General features: G+C 35.7%; 1 protein-coding gene and 1 pseudogene across 12 annotated transcripts in view; both read right to left on the bottom strand.

The window, feature by feature from the left end:
- Positions 1-19,975, bottom strand: part of BTRC (beta-transducin repeat containing E3 ubiquitin protein ligase) — a 175,546-nt gene that overhangs the window by 43,505 nt on the left and 112,066 nt on the right. The window lies entirely within an intron of this gene.
- Positions 1-19,975, bottom strand: part of LOC139179955 (large ribosomal subunit protein uL6 pseudogene) — a 34,977-nt pseudogene extending 15,002 nt beyond the window's left edge.

Below are 19,975 nucleotides of genomic sequence, written 5' to 3'. Positions count from 1 at the left end.
AATTTGGAATTTTAACATTTAACTGAGCAAATTGGTACCATGGCCTAGTACAGTATGAATTTTAAGCCTTTTATAACCAACAGTAGCAAGGAAAATAGACAAGGTATAACAATGAGGTATAACAATAATAGAATACCTGCTCATGAATGTCAGTCCCCTCTATCCCTCAAGACTGAAAACAAATCTGTATGTAAATTGCTAAGTCTATTATACTGACCACCCTCACATTACAAAAATATTACCAATAAAACAAAATATGAACTAAATTCTGGGAAAAGTAGAGAAAGGCACAAAAGGTCTTATAGAACTTATGAGTTTAAGCCTAACTTGTGAGATAGTTTTTAAAATCCATTATCTGATATGTTATCACCAAGAGTTGAAGGCTACATGCTGCAATCAAGGGGCCACCATTTTGAAAGTTGAAAGGAAGACTGACATTAAAACGGCAAATTCACATTCAGCAGAGGATCAAATTTGATTCCTTTTTTTTTTTGGTTTTTACTTTCTTTAAATAAGGATTATTGGGGTCAAGCAAAGAAAGACTGATTTTTTTTTTAAAAAACAGCATTTATAACAACTTTAGAAAATATGAAAAATACAGAAGCACAGAGAACATAAAAACTGCCTATAGTTTCCATCATCAACAAATAAACAATATGCACATTTTGGTGGGTATGTATCTTTTCAGTCTAAAAAATTATTAGTGCATTATTTGATTGAGAGAGTGTTTCTATGTCACCTAGAGAATTCTTTGTCTATAACATCAAATCAATCAGAGTAGGCAAAATTTATCTCCTTTGCTGAACACCTCAGAAAAGTCAAGATCTGATCCCATAAGATACAGAATTGTAGTGACTACAAGTGTGGGAAGCAGGGGAGAGGAGAAAGAGGAGGCGAGAGGAGGGAGGGGTGAGGAGGAGTGAGAAGGATGGGGAAGGGTGAGAAGAAAGGGAAGGGAAGGAGGGAGACGAGCAAGCAAGGAAGAGAGGAAAGGTGAGAAAGGAGAGGAATGAAAGTGACTGGGGATGGGTAGAGAGTGGGTAGGAGAGAGGAAAGAAAAGGAAAGGTTAGGCATGGGTAGGAAGAAATGGCTAAGGGGAAAGAGATGAGGGGCTAGGGAAGATGGAGGGAGAGATGGAAGGTAGGGATGAGATGAAGAGAGATGAGGGGAAAAGGAATGAATATAACTAAATGCAAAAGGGGCCTAGCATTACCAAGTTCACCTGCCCTAAGAAAAACAATATGTCTATCAGGCAAAAAGGTCCTCTCCCACACAATAAAAATCAAGAGGCAGAGGGGATGAAAAACTATTTTTCTAAACCGCTACTTAATGTTTCAGGCAGAGTAATAAAGTTTAACTGTCTGGAATCTTGTTGCTCTTTCTGTAAACTTCCTCAGATAGAGGCTGCTTATCTGGATGTTAAATAATGTTAATAGTACCAAAACAAAATTTCTGTGATGGAGAAAGTTTTAACTAAGAGTCTTCTCCCTGACTTTCCCCTCATATCCTCCCTTTATTTTAGCATCAGAAAGCTAAGTTCTACCAATAAATAACAGGGAATGACAGAGGCACTGGCTGCCAGAGAAAAACACAGAAACACACTTAAAATGCAATTAAAAAGGACACAGGGAAATACAGTTAATTTAAAATAAAGAAGAAAAAACTATCCTCCTCCTCTTTGTGCACTAATCCTTACATTTTTTTTGTCCAATAAAAAGGTCTCAATGACTTGGTAAAACTTGCTCCTGAAGAAAGCCTTTGAGAAGCTACATCTAAAACCTGGATTAAGAAAATACAAGGCTTTTGGGGATAGGATCTCAAGAAGCCAACTCAGCTTTCTAGAAGAAATTCAACTCCTTCCAAATGCTTGTTAATGCATGTTAAATGCAGCAAGAAATAATCCTATGAGGCAGCAGCACAGGCCTCTCTTAGCTGCAGTGAATGAAGTAAATGACTTGTAACTTCTGGAAGTCTTGGTTATCTGCAGGTAAAACTTTAATAACCCTTGGAGCATCAAGGGACAAAAGACATTTCTCTCTGGAATACGTGGGTAATTGTCTTCTTAATTTATCCAGAAAAAGCTTAGTTTGGATGTAGCATCTGCTTTTTTTTTTTTTTTTTAAGCAGAGGTGATCAAAATAACTTGCTCAAATTCACAGAAGTTATTAGATTTCAGATCAGACTGCAAAATGCAGTTGTTAAGTGTATAGTTTTTCTAAACCGATATTTTGGACCTGCTCTTACCAATAAGAATGCTACTATCACTACACTGATGCTTTGTCTGTAAGTACTCTAACTTTAATCCACTATTTTCTAAGATTAGTTTCAATATTTTTATGTAAAAAAATACATAAAATATAACTGTAAAAATTCAAGAATGAGAGTAAAATTGAACTTACAATGAGTGACATTTAACAATTGGAGAAGACTGGAAAGAGCAAAGGAAAGACTTCGAAATATGTTTCATGATAGGAAATAAAAGACATTTGAACATTTGACTTTTTTTTTCATTTTCAATCTTTCAGAGCAATTGCCAAAACATACTCCCACAACACTCAAATCTAGTGAGGGAAAAACAATAAGGAAGTTATTAGCATGGTAACAAGATTCTCAACACAGTACCCTAATTTTGAAAATCCACTTTTCTGATTTTTACAGTAAATACAGGATGATTCCTCCAATCTGTAAAGTATAGAGTACATTTTGCTTCCTTCAGACTTTGTACTTCATTTTAGTTATCAGCAAAGGCAGGGCAGAAACCAGATTGAAATTCCAGCTGTCATCAGCATTCACCCTCCTTTTCTTTCAAAAATTAGCAGAAAAACAATTACTCTGTGATTTTGTCTGAAGGTTATTTATATTTCTCCCACGTGGGCACTATTTTTATGGTGTTTCATGGGCCAGAGACTGCAGACTTTTGGTGTTCTGGAGAAAATACTGAATCTTCAGTGTCCCAAAAAATTTTCTTTTTCTAAATGGAACAACCCTCTACCAGGAATTTTGTGTTTGTTTACTAAGAGTGAAGGTGGGATGAGAAAATGAAAATCAGGAAGATAGTTACTTCCATCTGTTTACGAGCTTGTTTAAGAAATAGAACTGTGGTCTTTTCTTCGCAGAACTTGGCTTTTCTTAAAGGATGAAACAGTTTCTGTAAAGACACTTCCTGGTTTACTACCCAGTTTTTCACTTCACCTAGGTGTGGCTTAAGCTCACATGTAGCACCATAAATATGAAAACAACTTTTTACAGTGAAGTTTTCCTATGAGCCAAATACACTCTACTTCCATTTTCTGTTTAAGGAATAAACAGAGGCTTTGGAAATTTCATGCTTTGGAAACAAACCACTACAAAAAGTTCTCTTATAGTTGAGTCACATGTAAACAGCTCTACAGCAAAAGTTAGACAGCATGGTGGCCTAGTCCCATCACTAATTAGCTATGTAATCTTGGCTAAGTCTCTACTATTTGGGATCTCCTCTATAAAATGAGTGGGTGGATGGAATAATCTGAGGCTCAGTCTGGCTTTTATATTTTGAGTTTATGGTTCAGTTCCATGTAAATTAAAATAGAGCTGAGGGAATACATTTACAAAGAGAATCATTCTTCACATTTTCTTACTAGAAAACGAACATATTAGAGTTTAAGAAAACACACCTCAAGCAAAAAGAAGTATTTTTCATAATATTATTCGGTCAAGCAATATATTCCAAAATCCCAAGAGTAAGTCAAATTTTCCTGCAACAATTGAGCTTTTAATGCAAAGAAATGCTATCATTCTGACTGTAACTGTTACACAGGTAACATTACTATTCTTTTACTTTACTTAACCATAGTTAAGAATTTAAAACTTTATGGTATAACTTTTCTCAGGGCTGACACAGATCTGAAGACTTAATGATACCGTGACACTTTGTGTCTCAATGTGCCTCACTTCTTTCATAATTTACTCTCGTATTTCCCCACCCATCTTCCTCTATGCTGCTGCTAAGTCGCTTCAGTTGTGTCCGACTCTGTGCGACCCCACAGACGGCAGCCCTCCAGGCTCCTCTGTCCCTGGGATTCTCCAGGCAAGAACACTGGAGCGGGTTGCCATTTCCTTCTCCACTGCATGCATGCATGCTGAGTTGCTTCAGTTGTGTCCGACTCTGTGCGACCCCATGGACAGCAGCTCACCAGGCTCCTCTGATCCCAGGATTCTCCAGGCAAGAATAGTGGAATGGGTTGCCATTTCCTTCTCCATCTTCCTCTATAGTTCCCGGTATTTACGGTGTTCAAGAAAATTGTAAATAAATAAATGTATCTATTAAAAATTCCTTTATTTCACAAGGAGATAAAATAGTTTATCAATTTAATATATCAATTTGTCTTATTTAGGGCCAAATCAAAATAGTAGGGCTACATGAAGAGTCTGCAAATAGATATGAAAAAATTACTGGGATCCTCTTAATGCTTTCTATCCAGATTATAGTGGTCATGATCTGATGGCTGCTGCTCTCTGCTGGTTTAATTTTCACCCTTATAGCCCACAGCCAGTTCTATCTTAGAGACCTTTTTCTGTTGGATTCCAAAGGCCATCAAGTGTCCTCAAGGACAAAGTGATATATTAGCTACTGTAATAAAGGAGACTATGTATAAAACACTAAGCACAGGGTCTGGTACATAAACGCCTAATAAAGGTAATCATTATCATTTGCTGGTATGTAGAAACCATCTCAGCAATTCAGCCTGTATCAGGACCCGCCCATTAAACTTTCAAAGTAAAATTTTAACTGAAACTCCATACCAAATTCCCCAGGAAAGGGAAATATGAATAAGAATATTTTAAAATATGCTAACTTGTCTGGCCACCATTAGCTGATGTGACTGGGGATAGAACTGTGAAGAAAAAAAAGAAAATTTAAGATGTGATTAGACTGTAAGAACAGCTCAAAGGCTCTGGGTGAGAAAACTACAACTTAGGGAATTTTTGTGTGTACTGAGTTATCTCATTTAAACAAATATATTGAGGACTTCCTATGTGTAAGTGCCTAACGGAACTCTCATTAACTGCTGGAGAGAATATAAATTGGTACCACCAGTCAGGAAATTCTAATTTCCCTACTAGTGACACATGCAACAGAATACATGTATTCATTGCACATACTGACCAAAAGATTAAAACCAAAAAATTTTGTAGTTATCAAAATCTGAATGGACATATATATTTGGTATATTTACATAATGACATACTACACATCAATGAAAATAAATAAATTACAGCTATATGCAATAATATGATTCTCAAAAACATTATGTTGAGGGAAGTAAGTTAGATAGCAAAGAATATACACTGTATGATTCCATTCACACAAAGCTCAAAGCCAGGCAAAACTAACACATGATGTTAAGCAGTGAGGAGAATGGCTAGCCTTGGGAGGGGAATGACAAAGAAGGCAGGAGTGGGTTTCTGGTATGGGTTTTTTCCTTTCCTCCTCCTTTTTTTAATCTTGCTAGTGGTTACACAGATACATTCACTTTGTGAAAATTAGCTGAGCCAAACTCAGGGTCTCCTGAATACTGTATTGGAAACAGCTTATTGTATTCATAAAAAGAGAAATAAGAGTGGATAAAGTCCTGTTTGGTTACAGATACATAGTCCTAACCCTTATTTTCTGATGTAAAGGAAACAGGGAGTTCTATAAAAAAGATTTAAAATTTTGCCATGGCACAGCTTTAGCCTCTATTTTCACTTACGACCCTTTGGCCACATACAGACAACTGTTCCCATATGCCACTACTCTGAACAAGGTTAGAGCTCCCTCTAGCACTTTTAACTAAGTAAACATCACAGGCCCTTACAGAGCTGACACAGTTTGGTGCTGCCCACGGTTAAATGCAATATGGCGATTTTTATTTTTAATTTGCTTTAATTGTTGCTACGGTATGAATAATTAATAGGCTGCCTAAGCCAGTTTTGTAAAGTTCACAATACAGAAAGCCAGGAGAGAAATATCTACTTAGAAAGGAGGCTTAAAAATGGTTATAACTGCTATAATATTAGAGAATTTGGAGCATTTATTCATAATTTGTGGCAACATTTATGTCTCACCAACAAAGAAGCATGCTACCAAGCACTTCCTACTAAAAAATTCTTCTAATTTTCATCAATTTTTCTCTTCATGGCTTCACAACCATTGTATGTATAGTACCAAATAAGAGCAAAGTAGGTCAGTGTTAGGAGAACCTTGCTCTTCAGTGGAGGAGAAGAGGAAGGTTTGGCTGTAAACACTTAACCTAGTTCCATCCATTCTAAAACAAGTATTTATTAGCATTAAATAACCCCCTGGACAATAGAGGCTATTCAAATTAGCCTGTATTCTTTTCCCATGCTTGTAAATTCCCTTCTCCACTGAGACCTTAACCAATGGAAATTATGTTATCAATGTTTCCACTCAGGAATGTCTGTTTCATGTTTGGATATGCCAGAAAGTATAATTTAGTTATGATGTTGCAATCCTACACATTTCAGGAGGAATTTGAGCAGTCTCTGAAAGTTCAATGATTATAATACACACCATCTGGGAATGTAGCCAGAAATAAAAGGGGCTTCGTTTTTCATTGTTGGATTTTAAATCTTCCCCTCCCTGAAAGAAACACTGCTTATCAACACTCTGGTTAAAATTAATACACATATAAAACCAGTTAATAAGTTCCTTGAATCAAGGACAGAGAATTAAAAAGAAGAGAATATAAAGAATTAGAGTAAACTCATTTTAGCCAAGACTATTATGTGTTATTCATTATTTTGCATACTAAAGTTAAGAAATAACATTTTTGAGCTATAATAAATAAATATTTCCTAGCAACCTTTTTTTAGCATACAGATCCCTCAAAAAGTATGTCTAAAGTCATAGGAAACTTTAGCAATTTCCAAGGGAAATTTTTATCATTTTTTTGGTTAGCATTTTAAATGGAGATTAATACAAGTCAGTACGACTTCCTCTCTCATGCTCTGGTTACACACAAGCACTGCTCTGCCAAAGACAGTAGTGCGGCATGGATGTCAGCACTGGATCTTTCCTGCACATACCACCACAAAACCACGATGCCAAGTTACCACTTACTTTGGTTTTGCATCATGTCTGCTGGTCACATAACACGGCCACATTCACTCCAAGGGCAGCTCAAACTAGGGGTGAAATATTATCTGAAAACAGTGATTCATTAAGCTACTGAGAGCTTCAATCATGAGTTGTGTTTTTCCTAAGATAGGATCCACTACTGCTTCTCTTTTAATTCACCTAGTATCTGCTGGGAGCCATGTATCATGAACTAGAACAAGAATGACAGATCTAAATTAACACAACAGAAAAGCTATTTGATGCTGCCTCCTGGTTTCTGTGCTTCACTCTCTTTCGTGGCATCCAAAGGCTTCAGAACCCTGGCATTAATTAAGCCACAGTTTTATTACACACAATCAAAAGCCTGAAAAAGAAAAGCTCAGATAGTAAGAGGAGATTACAAGGTTCACTTAATAGTTTTATTTTTTTTGTGGTTGCTAATTGATGTATTTTAAATTTTTATCTCATATGGAATGCTGAAAAGGAAAGTATCAGTACTGTAAGTGTAAGAGGAAAACACAAACCTAAAATGTATTACCGTATCATGATTTTACAGAACCAATTTGCATAGTTGTGTTTTCCAAATCATGGCTACTTGTTAATAAATTGCTAATACTTAGTAGCCACCACAGAGAACTTTTTAGAAAATCCCCACACATTTGCTTCATCTGGCCTAAGAACTAAAACGCTAAACACAGTGACTGAAAACACACAGATATGGGGTCAGATAGTCTGGGTTCAAATTCTAGTTTTGCAACATATCTTGGGCAAGTTGCTTAATACCGCTCAGTTATAGTTAATCTGTATATAAAATGGGGTTGTGTATGCTTAATGAGATCGTCATCTGGATTTGAGTTAGAGTGTATATAAAACCCTTAACCCTTAGTGTCTGGCACATCGTAAACATTCAATAAACAATGGTGCAAAAGGCTGTCAAATCTGACGACATAATATCTGGATTTTAATACTTTAAATAATATATATCAGACTCAACAAATATAAGTTGAGAATCTACCTTCCGCAAGTTAAAATTAGTTCTACTCAAACTCTACACTGATGGCAATTGATTTTTGCATACAATTTGCCTTTTATAGGTAACTTCTACCATATATTTTCAACCGAGGAGAAGCAGAGTAAAAGCCCTAAAATTCAAACTTCTAAAGTTTCAAGAGAACTAAATAATAGCATTAATTGGAAACCAAGAGTAGCCTAAATAGCTGACTAAAAGATTATTTGCATAAGCAAACAATTATATATAGAACGAATAAACAAGGTCCTTCCATATAGCACAAGGAACTATATTCAGTATCCTGTGATAACCATAATGGAAAAGAATATGAAAAAGAATGTATATTTATGTATAACTGGATCACTTTGCTATCGAGCAGAAATGAATACAAACTTGTAAATAAACTGTACTTCAATAAAACAAATTTAAAATATTAGTTATATAAAGCTCTCACTTGGATCTACTTTTATTGCATGTTCTCATGTTATAATGTTGAGAAAGTGGCTCCTATAGTGTACAAGCTAGATGTATTCAAATTTACATTTCTCAGTACTCAAATCTTTGAAAAACATCCTATATCCTTTTATTATTGCAAATGGAATCTACTATAATCTGTAATATGATGTCTACACCTATTCCTTATCAAAATGTAAAACATAATAAATAGTTGTATTTCTTGGACTTATATTCAGAACCTACCTCTTCTCTAGAATTACCTAGAGGAAAAAGAAAATTCCTTCAACCTATCAAATTTAAAGTAAAAAAAACAAAAACCAAAAAACACTATACTAATCCTACCAAAAAAAAAGCCCCAAACCCACACATATTAAGATTCAAGGAAACTGTTTTTAAGTTCCCTAATCCATCAGGTTTTAAGTATGCCAACTATAAGAATAAGAAAAAATACACAAACTGGAAATGAACCTCACACATAGATGTAAATAAAGCCACTCTTTAGGTTGCCCATTAATCCACAAGTGGCATATTCATCTTATTTACAGTATTATACCCCCTGCCATGATATTCCATTACAGAGTCACGCTACACACTCCATAGTTAACACTGTAGGAACCATCTCTCTTTAAACACGGTTTTCTCTCTATATTTCCCTTTAGGCTTGCTCCCAAGTTTTGTTTCTTCCTTCTTTTAATCTTTACAATTAAATTTCTTATGTTACTAGATATTCCAAGAAAATGTGGATAAAGTTAAGGAAGTGCTGTCCGAGGTATAAAACATAATTAAATTTATGTTCATTCTTCTAAAAGTATTTCAACATTTCTGTTTATCATGGCCCTAGTGCTCCACATGACCAAGTGCTTCTTATATATATTTATATGTCAATCTTAACTATCAAAAACTTCTTTCCATCAGAGAATACCTAGGGAGATTTTATATACACATACACACACAGAATAATAGTCACGTTTGTTTGCTTTTTGCTTCATTTGCTTTTGATGAACCTGTTTCTTAATTACTCACTGTCCCAAGCCTCCTCTTTACTGTCTGAAACATACAAGAGATTCAAAGTCCAACTATTAATTCATATACCCTCATCCTGTCTTTATAATCACCCAACTGTCTAAAAGCATGCATGCTTACAAAAAAAAAATTTACTGAAGTATAATTACACAAAGCCTGGCTTTGAAGGGACATTTTTTTTCTAAAACTGATTAAACTAATTACCAAGTTTAACCAGGAAAAATAAGTTCTTGGTGTAAAAGGACTGCCAATATATGTTTACACTGTAAATCCTGACGCAGAGATTTGGATGAGATTTGTATTCCAAAACAACTTCTATTGATAAAACAATTACTAAGGTAAGGTTACCACCTTCAACTGATTGTATCGGACTCATACTAAGGTTACCACACCGACACTAAGTCCAATGACATGAGCTCATCTTCAGTCCTTTAAAGACCAGTATTTATAAGGCAGGTGATTATTACTGAGTAATAAGCATTTACATTTGCATAGAGTAGTACAAAAGTAAAAATATCTTCATTCTGAAGATATAAGAAAAAGAAAATGTATCTTTAAAAACTCCTTATGTAGGAATAAATCCCAAACTAATAACTGAGGGTGATGAGGAATTTAGAAAAGCTTATCGTAGCATCAGAGATACAACTGGTTCCATACATAAGAATTTTAAATAAGGGTGTATCAGGTGAGCTCCAAAGGACTAGACTAATGAAATTTTCTCTAAAGCAAACCCTACTGATGAGATTTGGGATTAGTAGAATTTAAGGTGACTTGGCAACTCTCTCTCTGTAAGGAAATTAAAAGAGAGTTTCTTGGTCATTCAGTCAGTTAGAAATTTCTGTTATTACCAGTATAAACAAACAAAACAAGATGCTCTCAAAAAAAAAAATCTATTTTAACACTGATCTTAAATAAATCTTACTGGAAAAGAGCTCTAACAACAAGAACAAATATGGCAAGATCATTAGGTCAGATGGAATTCCACAATTGTAGGAAAATGGAAAAATACAATTTAATTTTTGTAGAAACTTAGTACAGTCATTTAAATTCATAGCTCATTTGCCTTACAAGAAACTGAAGTCATGACACAAGAATAAAATTTTGCATGTATGAATACTGAGCTCATGAGTACTGGAAGGTTCAAAAGGAGAGCTCGAGTTTCACAAGCTTTATAAGTGATCTATTTACACCATATGACTAAGAACATACTTATTCATGGAGAGCTTATGAACCTAAGGCTTCTGGAACTGTCAAACTAGGAGAAAGGAGAATGAAAAGCCACAAAAATCCATAAAACTATAATAAAAATCTCTCTTCTAGATTAAGGAATGCAGAAAAGTTATCACGCAAAATTCTAACAAGTGGGCTGGACATGAGTCTGGGTGAACTCCGGGAGTTGGTGATGGACAGGGAGGCCTGCCGTGCTGCGATTCATGGGGTCGCAAAGAGTCGGACAGGACTGAGCGACTGAACTGAACTGAACTGAACTGATACAGAGTAGCAAAGATCTCTTAGACAGTGAAGGGGGGAAGTTCTAAAGACTATTTAAATATTAAGCGACTAATCCTAAAATACTGATACATTTAAGTCTTACTGAATATGTTCAGGAATAGCTCATTATTGGTTAAAAAAATAAAACAAAAAATCAAGTTTCTGACAGAATTGCAAGAGCAGTACTGAAGATTTTTAGAGGGGGAAAGAAGGTAGGGAGATGGGTACTAGGAGGAAGTGAAGGGCCTTGTTTCATGAGTTTTGCAAAGAAGTAGAATATCAGGGACTCATTCTGCAAGTACAGTATTATAGGGCTGCAATAATGAATTTCCATTAGTTATATATATATTTTTAAAAGTCCTATTAACTATGTCCTAAAAAAAATTGTTTACGCCTAACCTGAATATTTCATACTATAGGCTCTTTTCTGTAAATTCTATACTCAGATGGGTACCTGTTAACTTGTTAACTAGTTTTTACGTATTATTACTTTAAATAAATCCCTAAAATAACTGACTATTACTATCAAGAAAACAAATTTATGTATTTTGGGGAGATATCTGGATTCATCTATATCGACTATATTACTTGCTTTTTACAGTAAACCACTAAACTTAAGATACAAATTCTAAAATACTGCAAATCCTGGTTGCCTTGTTTATTTTCCCAAAGTCAAAGCCTGCCAAAGGCGCCAAGAAAATGGGCGCTGATTTGGTAGAGAAAATCTGGCTCATTAATGTCTTCTGTAGTCTTATACCATATTTCCTAATATTTCAGGGATGATTAGCAAGGTTACTATTTTAGTAAAAGTGAGAATTAACTGGATGAACTAGCCTTTAGTTTCAGTTACTACCTGGATTTTTTTCTCCCTCTTCCTCTTATAAACACCATTCATTGATATTCAATTCTCAATTATACACATTGAAGTAACACAGTCCCCTACACGAAGATGTCAATGGCATAGTGAAAAAAACCAAATAGTGAATTTCCTAATAAACAGAATCAGGAAAGGAATAAAATTTAAACATTCCATAGCTTACACCTGGATAAGGGTCCTCTCATAAACAATTAAAAATGACAAGTCCTCTAAATCAGAAAACCCATATGCTACTTGCAAAGAAAACTCTATATTGGAGGGGTGGAATGTTGGGAGGCTGACAAGGTAGACCTTTTAAGTTTTAATTTCTCTGGTTACTTGATTTTTTTAAAAAAAATCAAAGGTTAAAAGCCAGAGTGAAATGCCAGAGAAAGTGTACTGGTAATCAAAGTTCTCAACGACCCCTGATAGAATTACCATCTATAAATCATTAATATAGCAACCATATTTGTGACAATACTTTGGAAAGTAGGCAGCCTTTTCGTTCTTTCTTGGAGTTGAAGTAAAATTGGCATATACTATTATATTAGTTTCACATGTATAGGTAGTATTTCTTTAAGTTTGTAAACCAGCTCTAGAGTAGAAACACAACGCCTCTATATACCGCAACAAATGTGTGATGTAAAACCGAAAGTTTTTTTTTCATTTCTTCTTCAGGAATTGTGCCTGGCACTGTGAAGCTGTGGTGTTGCCTTCATCACTCCCTCGGTTTCCAGTCTTGCTAATTAAAAGGTTGATCACAGAACAATGCTCTTCTCATTAATTTCAGTGTTCCGATTGGGCAGGATCCCTGCTTACCCCACCTGATCTTTTCACACTGCTGAAGTTAATGTGACAGGAACCCGAAGATGGATTACCTGCTGCCATATTGCCCATCGCCTCCAATCAGGAGCTATCTGTGTAAACTGATTGTTCTAATTTGCTCTCATTATTTTTACAATATCAGGAGAAAATAACGCACACAGCTCACTGTCAAAGCCATGAAAATCAGCCATTAGTTAAACTCAGACACTGAGTGGCTTTATTAGAGGCACTGCAGTTTATTGATGTAGCTCCATTCAAACACGGCAGCATTTGCTTCACTAGAAGGAAGTGTTTATACTGAAAGTAAATATTTATTGTAATAATACCCACAGCAACATGATATTTTGAAGAATCCTGTACTTATTTCATAAGCTTGGTTTTGACACAAATTAACAACAGTGAAGAGTTGGGCTGGCACAAGAAAGTAGATAACATTTAATACACACACAGTATGAAAATCTATTAACTCGAATATGTGAGCACTCTTCACCCTCCTATACCCTGTATAATAAGAAACTCTATTCTGTGACTACAAATGCTCATCAATCAATAAATAATAGAGCTTCTACTTTGCACAACACAACAACAAATATTTTTCTAAAACAGTAATTTCATCACTTAGGAATCAAAATGATTTCTATAATGATCATCCAGGTATAGGTCTAAACAATAAAAACTATTCTTACACAATGTAAGTGTTCAACAAGAAAGATTACTAATCCTAGTATCACAGAAATTCACAATATATTTCAGAATTAGAAAATAAGAAGCATAATAAAGCCAGCTAAGCAAACAATTATCTGTGTTTTAAACCCTTCATTAAGAGATGTTTCTTAAAGCAGAAGACAGAATTCTGTACAAAGGTTTGATAGTCAATGAGATAATATCTTTAAAAGATTTGTCCTGGACATAAAGAAAATATATTTTCTGTTGTAAAGAAAATGCTAAACTCTAGAAGAAAATATATTTTAATTTGGCATTTCTAGGCTTGCCTAGCTAAGAACATTTTGTAAAAATGTTATCTAAATGCTGCCTGAAAGGCATTTGGTGGGGGGAGGTGCTGGAGAAGGAGCGTTTAAATAACAGAAACTGATGCCTTTTAAATAAAGGAATTTAATCCACACATTCTACCCCCCTCTCCCCCATTTAGTATTAGAAGGAAACATGGCCTCCTCCTGTTTTCTTTCTATACCAAGATTCCTAGGTAATGTGAAGGCAGGAGTATGCCCTTCTTGCTGCTCCCCTTTTAATGGCCACTTTTCTTTTTCTAAGAAGCGTGTGCCATGCTTTTCTCCTTAAAATTCCTGCACTAAAAGACTGCACCATACTGCACTCCGCAAAACGTGCTGATGGCGCCAATTACAAGCCCCCAGCCGAACGCTCCAGCCCCCACCATTCGGGCAGATTTATGCGGACTCTTGCCGACGTTATTACAAGTCAGAGTTTATTGGGAAATTGTTACATTATGCGGAGTGTCTAACAAATTGCTTATGCTGCTATAATTGGATTACAACAGCCGCTTGCTCCCACCGGTAAGATTAGGCAAGTAGGACTCCTGCCGATCTCTGAGCGTTAGCAGTAATTTTATTTGCCTTGCCTCTCTCTTTCCTAACAACATGCCTCTCTCCCTGCCAGCTGTCTGCTGAAAAGGCACAGGCTTGTTCCTTGGCCCTAACAATGCAATTACAGCCCCGCAGATCGCACTGTTTGTGCATTAAGTACAGAGCCAAAACGAGGCGAATTGATCGTTTGACTTTTGGAGAAGCCATGTGATCTCTCGGTGCGGGTGATCCGACATGCATCAGCAGGCAATACTGCAGTCAGTTCTTGATGAAAAACTTCCTTCCTTCCTCCTGCTCTCTCCCAACCTTTCCTTCTTCACTGAGGGAGACACTGACTGGGCTCATCTCATGCTAATCTAGATCAACCCACAAAGACAAACTCAATCTTATTAGCACCCTGGCTAGATAGAAATGTGAATACGTTCTAGCATCTTGAAGTGCCTCAGTCAGATATATCAGTGGTTCCCAACAGTTGAGCCACTGCTGCTATCTAAAAAATGGTTCATAAACAATTCACTGAAGGGAAAAAGTTTACAGAAACACTCTACTTCAAAAGAACTACAGAAAGCTTAAGTTCTGGCAAACAAAACTGCCTTGGAAAAGCTCTGTTATAAGTTCTGTCTATTCAAGGAGCCATCAAGAAATCGGCTCTTGAAACCCCTATCCTGCTTTTCTCTGCAGCTCTGCTCTGCTGAAGATGCTGGTGGCCGATGTGCAGAATCAACGCCTCTGACTTCAGGCTTAAAAACAATCAGGCTGATCCACAGTCAGGGCAAAGTTTAACATATTTTGTTGACAGCTTTCAGTTTCTTTTTCTTGTGTGTGTAACAATGAGTCCAGGTAGCAAGTAGCTACTGTTACTCTAGACCATAATGCATGAAGATTCTCACTGGGGTCTTGACTTTTTTTCTTAATTAACTTTCTTGAAATGGTTGAAAATGACTTAGAATTTTACCAATTTTAATACAGATCAGGATTCCTGTTTACAGTTTCTCCTCCAGTGGCATATGCTACTTAGGATTCCTAAAGCTGATTACACAGCAAATGCGCAGTCAATCTGCTGATCCATTTTGGTGCCCTCTGTTTGTATTCTTAAATATCATGCACATCTAGAAGGTTACATATTCTCATATCTTTAGTCAGACCAAATACACACACTCTTTATCTATAATGAGGGTCCTTGATATCATTATTACTTCAAAGTGAGCTTGGAAAAGTCACTGTACTAGTATTTCTCAGCACTTCTCTGTCACCCCCATTAGCATTCATTAAGTTCATATAAATATTTAAAGACAAAAAAATATTGCTTCTGAACATAATTCCTGCCTCTTTAAAACAGCAATGAGCCTAATGTGTAATGCTTATCCTTTACTTTATAATACTTCACTTATATGTATATCTTATACTTTTTCCAATCACATCAGCCTCAGTGATATGGTTAAATCTTAATATATTCTCCACAAAGCTACTCTTTAGACCCAACAGAGGAGCTTGTGCATAGAACAAACCATCTGACATGCTACTTGTGGAACAGTATATTAAAGAAGCCTGTTAACATGTAGTTTAAAACTCAAAAGAAACTCTGAACAGCTGAAATGCCTTATAAATAGCACAGACCCAGAGGAAGTGCAAACGTCTGCATTGTGAATTGTAGATCTTAATTACCGACAATGGCTGGTACAGCAAGTAGCACAGAAAAAAAGTGAAACAGTTGCACTGTTCATGGTTGGCAATAATTCTTCAGGAAAATATTTACTATCAATCAGTTATGAGAAAAGGGACTCGGTGCTCGTAAAACAGCACGTTGCTTCTCATACCAGGACCATTTTGCTTCAGCATAATCTGAATTTAAACAGCTTGTTTCCTGCGGATATAATTTTGGAAATAAATAAAACAAGTCTTCTATCAAAATCTGGAGTGAGTGGAAAGGAACATCACATTTTTCTGTCTCAGTCAGTTGCAAAAAGATTATTAGTCTGAAGTAAAAACAGTAACAAGAAACAACAACTACTATAATACAGAACACATCTACAAAGGACTGTGAAAGGGTTTATTTTCTAAATACAAAGAGGCAGAACTTCTCTGACCTAGGCAGAAATCTAGGCAGATGGTTCAAAACAATTCAGTTTTAACTGTATGTGTGTGTGGAAGGGTGTATTATGGAAAAGCCTGAAACCAAAAAATTTCAATAATTAAATAAAGTCAATAAAAAGATAAAAATTAATGCTCTTTATTTTTCCAGTCAGCTTTCTTTACCAATTAAAAAACACCACAAAGGCTGACAATTAGGTACAACATGATTATTGATTTTAAAGACTAAGTTGGCAGTCAATAATGACTGTCCATTTAAAGCTACAATAAATACAGAGCTTATCATGTTCCAAACACAAATCTCATGAACTACAGGGCTATAATTAGTAAGAAGGAAGGCTATGGAAGAAATAAAAAACATCTCAATGCCTCCAAATATTACTTGGATTGTTATACTATGAAGTGTCTCTTTCCCCATTTTTATCTTAAAATATTTTCTTAAGACTCATTCTTAAGAGATTCAAAGATTATGATTAACCCAAAGTAGCTGTAGTTTGCCTTACAACTTTACTTTCTTGTATTCTAAAGAAGACTAAGGGTCTCTTTTCATATAATAGACCTATTATAAAACATGTATTTTAAGATAGCCCTGGCAAAAAAGAGTCGCATACATAGGTTAGGTTAGGGGTCCAAAACTAACAGTATTGCTATATTTAAAGGGACTAACTGGTATTAATATCTTCTCTAAAACTCATATAAACAGTATTCAATAAGATCTTAGACTTCAATTACCATCTCCACCCAAACCAAAGTCACTCCTATCAGAATTAGTTGTTTTGAACTAGAGGACAAAAATGGTTAATATCACTGTGTTATAGCTGCTCTCCATGGAGATGACTGGACATTCAAGGCCACTGTGGAGCACAGTCTGAATCAATAATAGATACCAGTACCAAGTTAAAAACCACAGCCATATGAAGTACAGCAGGTGAAACTATCCAGTTAAGGGCTAAAGGTGAAGAGCATGAAATAGGGACAAGCTTACAGACCTACAAAAATAATGGTAACTCATTATTTTTCAAAGGGCAAGCAATAAATGAGGCCAAGAGCAGCAGCACAGAATCATGAGATACACATAATATATGTAAATAAAAAAGGGAAAACTCTTTTCCTATTCCCATGTTATTGCACCTCACTGGAAACTACTGCAAGAAAGAAATTTTTTCAGCTACATGTTTTTATTTGCCTTGACCAACTGATTATTTGGTTCAAATCTGAAGCAATGAAACAAAAGATGAAGATGTGTGTCAATAAAAGGAACCAGAAAGTTAAGTGGGTTCCATCAGGAAATAAAGAAATCATTATTAAACCAGTATATTTAAGGAGATGATGAAAGGATATAGGTGGCAGAATAATGTTAAGAACAAGCAAGTATGGGATGAGAGGGTCACCATCTGGGAGCAACAAAAACAGACTGATGAGAAGCAATGAGCAAACTTATTTCATCACCCAAGAGCATAGAAGAAATTATGCCATTGTGCCTACATGCACCACTGAAGTAGAGGATAGGAGTGGGGGGAAAAAAACCATCATACAGACATACACCAACATAACTATGTAGCTTAGAGATCCTGGCTTACAAAGTAGTGAGAAAACAAAAGGAACAGATGCTCACTTGGCCAGCTCTCAATGAAACTCATTAAAATCATCACCCTGTCCTTGGATCATTGCTCATGCTAAGATTTTACCTTGTTTAGCCAGAAGTCACCCAGTTGTGATGAAAACTGAAAACACCATGGCCCAAAGATAAAAAGATTATTTTCAAAGGCCCAAATTATTGGTCCCCCATCTCAATGTACAAATGCTGGATATAAAACAGGGTCAATCAGCACTTGATGGCTGTGACTATATGACCAAAAAAATAAATATGTTAAACCGTAATATTCAGATTTTGAGGTAAATCATTAAGATGTTCTAATTTATGAACTTAACTGATTAATTCTACCTATTTCACCATAATTTTTAATAAATTTTGACATTTCTCTATGGATCATTCTCAAAGGTTATATTTTGTATGATATATTTCCAGTTGATAAAGTAGGTCCTTTACCAACTGAAACTACTTCATGTTTTAAGAAATAAAACAAAATAAAAAATATTGCCATCCTTCGAGTTTTATAGCAAAGAATGCAGACACATGATACAAAGCCTGGCTCTAATAATAACAGTAACAGACAGCCTGAATGCGTAACACAATAGATTAAACTAGTTAAAGTTGGGAGTGTTGTAAAAGTGACAAACTCCTGAATAGTTATAAAAGGCAGTAATTTTGCAGATATACAGAGTAAAAGTCTGGAAACAGGGCCCATATGGGAATTTCACTTAACTTCTGGAATAAGCAAAATGGTTGATACCTAAATTTAGGTCAAAGTTCCTGAGTAATTAGAGATGGAAAACTTGAGGCAAAGTTGTTACAATTATTAGATTGTAAGATCTCTAATACCTAAGATTATTTTTTGTATCTAGTCTATTGATACAGCAAACATTTATACATGAGAAACAAGTGGTTCCATATGCATGATTAAACATACTTGTCCAGTCAGATCAAGACCTCCAAAGCAATATATTTATCAATAGCTACTCAATAAATATTAATAGTCAAATAAAATAACTAGATTTTCTATAGTATATTTCACAATCCTACAAAGGTATACTCTATACTCAATTACATTTTAAAACCACCAATGGACTTATGAAAATAATTGTATTTTTTTAAACACAAATCTTTTTTTTTTTCTGGCCAAAGGTCCATCTAGTCAAAGCTATGGTTTTTCCAGTATTCATGTATGGATGTGAGAGGTGGACTATAAAGAAAGTTCAGTGCTGAAGAATTGATGCTTTTGAACTGTGGTGTTGGAGAAGACTCTTGAAAGTCCCTTGGACTGCAAGGAGATCCAACCAGTCCATCCTAAAGGAGATCAGTCCTAGGTGTTCATTGGAAGGACTGATGCTGAAGCTGAAACTCCAATACTTTGCCCACCCGATGTGAAGAGCTGACTCATTTGAAAAGACCCTGATGCTGGAAAAGACTGAAGGCAGGAGAAGGGGACGACAGAGGAGGAGATGGCTGGATGGCATCACTGACTCAATGGACGTGAGTTTGAGCGAGCTGCGGGAGTTGGTGACAGACAGGGAGGCCTGGTGTGCTGCAGTCCATGGGGTCTCAAAGAGTTGGACATGACTGAGTGACTAAACTGAACTGAACTGACACACAGAATGTTTAGTTCCCCAACTAGGGATCGAACCTGTGTCCCTTCAGTTGAAGCTTGGAGTCCTAAACACTGGACTGCTAGGGATATCCCACACAAATCTTATTTGTAATAAACCGTAATTAGTGTCAAGCAACAAATGTGAATTAGACTAAAGTGTGACCAGAGAACACAATCAAAAAATTCTGCTGCGACTGAAGAGATAGAAACTCCAACTTGCAATCTGCTTTGAACATAATGATGCCTGCTGTATTCTTTTTAACAATTCTATAATACTCTTTAGTTACTGAGTAAAGATATCTATAGATAAACCATTGTTATGATGTGACATAACATATATTAATGTGTAATAT

Source organism: Bos indicus, chromosome 26 (assembly GCF_029378745.1).
Source record: "Bos indicus isolate NIAB-ARS_2022 breed Sahiwal x Tharparkar chromosome 26, NIAB-ARS_B.indTharparkar_mat_pri_1.0, whole genome shotgun sequence".
NCBI lineage: Eukaryota > Metazoa > Chordata > Mammalia > Artiodactyla > Bovidae > Bos > Bos indicus.
This window is presented reverse-complemented; position numbering and strand designations above follow the sequence as displayed.